At 25.2% G+C, this 7,107-nt stretch overlaps 1 pseudogene; it reads left to right on the forward strand.

Annotated features, from left to right (window-relative positions):
- The first annotated feature begins 3,604 nt into the window (after nucleotides 1-3,604).
- On the forward strand, nucleotides 3,605-6,043 carry LOC124429784 (annotated as a pseudogene).
- Nucleotides 6,044-7,107: the final 1,064 nt, after the last annotated feature.

The following is a 7,107-nucleotide window of genomic DNA, read 5'->3' on the forward strand; positions in this document are numbered from 1 at the left end:
AATTAAAAATATTACGATTAATCTGGCAAAATTTTTAATTATTAACTCTTATTACTAATCTACTAACTCATAATACCACTCTTGCTTAGTACGTAGAAAATGTGAGATATCTTGTCATTGGTCCATATTGCCTTAACAATTGACACATTAAAAACATTTTAATATATTATAATTATATTTGGTGTTATTTCAATCATTCTTATTTTATAATTTTCTTATGTGATTTCATAGATGAGATATTTTTATTGTCAAATTAGGAAGTTTTTACTCATCAATCAATCTATACACATACATCCTCAAAAATTCTGCATTTCTACAAGATTATTTATTTATATATATTTTTCTGTTAAAGAACACAAAGTTAATTTGTCATTTTACGTTAAAGAGTTATCCTATGATTATATAATATCAAAACATCTTCAAGAAGGTAATTTTCAAAATATAAAAATACGACTGTATAAGAAATCGCAGCGCACTAATATATGAAATTGATGTATAATTTTATAAAATATTCATCATTAATACGGAAAAATTAATGATTCTGAACGTGGCATAAAATTAAAAATGGAAAAAGATAGTATTTAAAAAAGAGAAGGATATAGGTTAATATGAAAATATGCGGCTATGGAAGAAATTGTTTTTCTTTTCTTACCAATGAAACGACTTTTCTGGTTTTGATATAAGGGCCACAGTATTGACCTTGCAATTTCATATCTTTTAACATTTCCTTATAGAAAATTTGAAACTTTACACTCAACAGTAGCATAAGTCGCAAAGTAACAAAATTCTAATTTATTTTCAAGTGAAATTCATGATGATATTTCAAAACAATATTAATTATTTATATAAAAGTACTAATTAGATTACTCTGTGCAATGGAATATTTTCTAAAACATTTACATACTTATATTAGAATCATAGGATATCTGGTCCAAAGACACATACATCTGTTGGGAAAGCTCACGTTTTCTCATGATAACGAACATAAATTTGTAACTTATATATTATATTTACATTTTATCATGTTTTTATTTATAATAAATAAAAATTATAGTAATGATAATAACGATCTACAATCTTAGAACACACATATGAAATATGTGGAACATATGATATGTAAACTTTAAGGTTCAAAACCTAATCTTTCCAGCTCAGACAAAACTCTATTTTGTAGATGATCAATAAAAAGCAATTATTTATGATTTTCATGCAACTGAAATTTTCCATAACAGCTTAACTTAACAACTTTGTTTATGATAATATATGATGATAGTGATATAAAAACAAAGAGTAGTAATATTTTGTTTTTTATAGTGAAATGTATATTAATACATTTATTGTCTTCAGAATTATTGGTATTTGTATTCAAATTTTGCAATTTCATTTAAAACACTCATAAATCTGTGTTTATTGTTTATTACGGTATGACCATCATTTACAACAAACGTAACCAATAATATAAAACATAATATACAATTTCCAACTCTTTATTTTGTTTCAACAGTATTATTTAACAAATAAATATATACATTGCTTTTGACTAAAAAAGGACTAGATTGAGAGAGAACATTTCAATTACAAGTTAATCTATCCTAGTGTGATTTTACATATGCTATAAGTAGCAATGCCTATTTTCGTTTGCCAAATACATGAACATGATCTACATTTACTATTAATTGACATGTACTTGAATCTAACTTACAAATTTTTACAATAATTAATAAATATTTTGTATAAAAATATTTTTCTTTTGATAAAAAAGCATTTTTAATAAAATAAATATACATTTTTTTAGTTTAAGGATAATCATTAAACATGGTTTTATAATGACCTACGTAATCCATGAGAACAGGCATAATTCTTGACCGATGAATAAGGTCGCATTTTAAAGACGAAGGATTAATATAGAACTTAATTTTTCCGAATTTTTAAAAAAGCTTTATTTTATTAAAAAAAAAAATCGTGTTAAAAAAAGTATTTTTTCAAGAATAGTTTATAAACAAATAAAAAGATTTTCCAACAATTCAACGAAGATTTATGGTAGATTCATGTTTAAAATAAGACCTCATTTATTAATATTGGTAAAAAATTACTCCTGTTTTCGTTGCTGAAGTAAATGATGTTTTCGACATTTTTCGCGATGAAAAAGTTTAATACTAGACATTTGCGACGGAAGAAAAGCTTGTATCTTCTCTACTGATCATTATATATACGATTGATTATAGTATGTTTTATCCGTGATATAGTTCGTTTATGTGCGTAAATAGTCAATGATCATCATTTCTAAATATTTCCAAACGTAAAGAACTGCGTTTCACAGAGAATCTACGGTAATTCATTCCATCATTTTAATAGGCTTTAGCCAATTGATTCTATGATAAAAATAAGGAAATATGTGTCCAATCGGTTATGTCAATGTATTCGAATTTCTAAAATATTGTTAAATTTTGGAAAAATTTATAATTACTTATAGATTTTATAGATTAAAAAGATAGAGATTCTATGAGCAATGTATAGCACATTGACAAGCATCTAGATTGATAATTAAAGAGGCTATAAATGATACGGTTATTTTTTTATTTTATCAATATAAACAAAACTAATGAATTAATTAACTCTTTTTTTGCTCATTTTATAATTTAGTACGGTGTTGCTGTTCAATCTCTTATATTTATTTTCTCCAATGATGGTTGAATTTCTGACGATGATATCTGCCGAATAGGACACAACAGAATAATTTTGTTCGATGACATGCGTATGAAGAATATATATATATTATAGTAAACATATATATTATATATTATTTTTGAAAAAGATCAAAACACGAGTTCAGTTCCACATTACGTGATTTTTCTCCCAGTGCTATTTTGTTATGGTTCCCTCTGTAGGACTTGACTTCATATTATTACTATTACTATTACTATAATAATAATATGTAATATAATAATATAATAATAAGAATAGTAATAAGAAAAAATAGAAAAATATACTTATATTATATATATCATGATACATATGTTGACGGTGATTTATGGTAACAAAAAGAGTAAAAAGCGTCATTTTATGTGATGATTTTATGCGCGAACTCTCAACAAATCCTGTCCTTGATAATTTCAACTCATGACTACTACCCAATGATAGATAAGACTAACCCTTTGCACTCTAAGCAATTTTTAATAAGAGCTTTTAGCAATTCTAAGTTGTTTTTACAGTAAGCTATCAGCTACTTCAGGAGTATTTCACCAGATTGATTAGAATCAGCAGATGCCGAAATATCTCCCTATATGTATAAAAATACAAAGTTGTTTAAAGTTGCCGCTGCAGCGACGACAACGCAGTAGAAAAGAAAACAACATATCATGAAAAGTAGGTTTTCATTCGCTATCATTGTCTTACAACCTTATGGTCGTTATGTATTTGTTTCCATATTATTTCTTCACGATGACATTTAGTAGTTGAAAGGTTAAAAGATCATATGCGATATGTACGACGTAGAACGAGCCAGTTGCCAGACTGTTTTCACTTGAGCGTAGACGAAGTTGTGTTTATTTGGTTAAAATAATGATTAACCATTGTCACGGAAAAATCACAAAAAATGCCCAAAATGGCTAAGGTAAAATGATTATTATACATTAGTATATTTTATTTTATAATTATAAATTATAGCATACACAACTTATAATTGTAATATTTATTCACAATTAAAGTCTTTTTTAGGTGAAAAACAAAGCACTCGAGAAAATTTAAATCATGTTAAACCTGCAATAATGTTAAACCTATCTATAATTTTACATGGAGAACAATTCACTTGTAAGTATTCCCTTTTAGCCACTTAAGCAGAAAATATAAGATCCCCATAAATTGGCTGATTATAAACATGGAAAATGAAATATCTATGACGACAATATGTATAAGAATCATATGGTTATAACGAATCGGATGAAATATGCCCGATGGGAAGAAAGTCACAAATAATACAGAGAGCAAGGTACTTTAAATACAAAAAATAGTACATTTTATAGTCTTAGTTGTATTAGAAATATTTCAAGGTTTTATATGTCCAATTTATTTTAAATCTGTATATGAACGTGCGCTAGATGTTGATCATAGAAACATTATATTATATTGAAATAGAATTGCACAATAAGTAAATAAATTATGCCAGAAATTTATTAGATCGTGCAGTCACAATTTTACCTAGAATAAATCAATTTTGATACAAATACACATATATTATGGAAGAAATGTTAGAAAATATTACTGGTAAGATCTGATATAAAATTAGGAATTATTTTTTATTATGTAACTTGATTTTGTAAAGATTTATTATAGAAACACGTCAAGTTTTTGGGCGATGGATGGAATGGGAACCTGACTAACAGATATGGCAAACATATATTAAATTTGAATTACGATATAAAGAAATACAAAGAGCAAGGTAGAGATATATAATTATATAGGGAGATATATACTTTGTAATAAATGGAGGACGCAAAGTTTATAATAAATATACTATAAACTTTTTCGGAGATGAGACCTTAGATGAAAAGCTATTTATAGCATTTGCAAGATTTAAAGAATTACAGAGAGAAGTATTATTTTAAGATAACAATATATTCAGTTTCTCTGTTATAATAAGTATAATTTTAATATGTCTTTGATAGCATGATAGAGGAAGAATAATTTCTAAGTATGCTTTAGACAATACTTTAAAAGAAAGAACAAATGAAATACATAATGCATATATATAAATAATAAAGAAGTCAAGGAGAATCCTTCTAATGATGCTTGATTCGACTATCTGAGATTAGTAAAATCCGAAGAAAATCATAATGTTGGAAGAGCGTATGAACGAGCTATAGCAAATGTCCCTCCTACTAAAGAAATGAATATTTACTTTTTAACAATTCTGAAATCAAATTGAAGTTCCTTTCTATAAAATAAATTTTTTACAGGAGGAGCATGGAAACGATATATCTATTTGTAGATAAGTTATGCTTTGTACAAAGAAATTGATACGGAAGTTATAGGTAGATGTTGTCAAGTTTCAGGTACAGTTTATCTTATATAAAATTATTGTCATATATGTAGATATAAATTTATAATATTTTATTGTTACGTATAAACATAAAACTTTATAATATTTTTATTATTTTTCAGAACCTGTTTAGATCTTATTCCATATTAATATTTCACATTTTCTAAAATATGGCTATGTTGAAATACAACAAAAAAATTTGACTATAGTGAGAAAAACATTGGTATGCTATTATTATTACTATTTTTTTTTGTTTATAAGTACTAAATTATTGTATTTTTAAATATTTAATATCATTTATTTCAAGGTATGGTATTGAGTGTTTATCCCAAAGACAAATTGTACCGTGGTTACAATGATTTAGAGACACAATTTAGAAAATTTATTTCAAGCTTGATTTCATGGTGTGATTATATATATGTAAATAAAAAACTTAATTTATAAATCTTCTTACATTATAATACACGCGTTTGGATAGTTCATGCTAAATTTGAATTAGTTAATTCTCCATCGTGAGATGATGTTGATAATGTTACTTTAGCTCGTAGAATTTTTGAACGTGGAAATTATCCATTATTTGCAAACTGTGACAAAGAAAGGAGAATATTACTTTTGGGAGCTTGGAGAGATTTCGAAAATGAGAAGGGAGACAAACAGAGTTAGATTAAAATTATTATCAAAGTGCCTAGAAGAATTAAACGAAGAAGCCGAATTATTGAAGAAGATGAAGTATGTAATTTTGATAACATACATTAAATAGTAGAATAACATTAAATAGTTTTGGAGAAATTTAAATTAAGAAGAAGTATTCTTAATTTATATTAAAAATAACCTATATTAAATTGAAGATATTTGGAAGATATCCGGAAAAAGTATTCGACTTCGTTCGTATTCCCAGAAGACGAATTCCAAAGAGCAAATCTTAACTTGTTGGCATTAGCGAAAGCGTGGATAAAGCAAAAAATTTCTAGAGAAACTGATCAAAATGAAAAAATTAATAATTAGAATCGGATAATTAAAAATAATTTATATCTTTTATATTATTATTATATTTATATTCTGTAAATAGGCAATATAAGTATGGTGGAGAATTCTATATTTATCTTGATTTATTTATAAAATGTAAAAGGTATAAAATTTTGCTTTGATAGTTTCTTTTTGTATAAATATAGTTTATATTTTATAAATAATAAACAATTTTCTATAATTTATATTTAAAATCTTTATATCTAAAATTCTATATTATCACTTCTAATAACTTATATTTAAAAATGGTAATACAGGAGTTTTACAATATATTATATTGTAAATATTACGAAATTTTACAATATATATATTATAAAATAGGGAAGTTAATTAAAGATAGCATTATTTTATGCAAAGTATTCAAAGGCTATTAGAAAGGTAGTAATTTAAAATAGTTTTTTCCATTTAGAACTTACAACAAATTTTAACTATTATCACTCCGATTATTTAGTGCAATTAACGATCGGCAACTATCTTTAATATATGCTTGCTTATTAGGTTTGGAATATCTTACTTTAAATGCGACCATAACATGCAAGTAATAATCTTTAAATTATTTTAAAACAATCTTTATACATTTTCAAGAAATATGTAATTTTGATAATAATCAATAATCATATTTGATTTTGAAATTTTTTCTATGATTATAATTCGCTTATCTTTCCAAATTAGCAGCAAATAATTTTTTTCTTTTTTGTCATTAAAGTGAAATGGATGCGTTTAGAATAAAATAAAAAAAAAGATTAACTAAGATGCGAATAAAGATTATACGGAATTTAGAGACACATTTGAGTGGTCGAAATGTAAAGTTAATAAGGAATAAAATAGTCAGTGTAATGCCTGATAAAAACACTTGGAGTGGTAAGGGTTAAATTAAAATAAAGCAAATTATATTTGTGATATTGTAATATTTTTTACTTCATTTTAAAATATATTCAGGTGATACCATTATGTATAAAAAATAATAACGGTCAAGTGACCATCTTGGCTCTATATGATCACTCTATATTCTCTTAGTCTAATTTTCGATTACATTTTCGTAC

The sequence above is a fragment of the Vespa crabro genome, chromosome 16 (genome assembly GCF_910589235.1).
Source record: "Vespa crabro chromosome 16, iyVesCrab1.2, whole genome shotgun sequence".
Classification (NCBI taxonomy): Eukaryota; Metazoa; Arthropoda; class Insecta; order Hymenoptera; family Vespidae; genus Vespa; species Vespa crabro.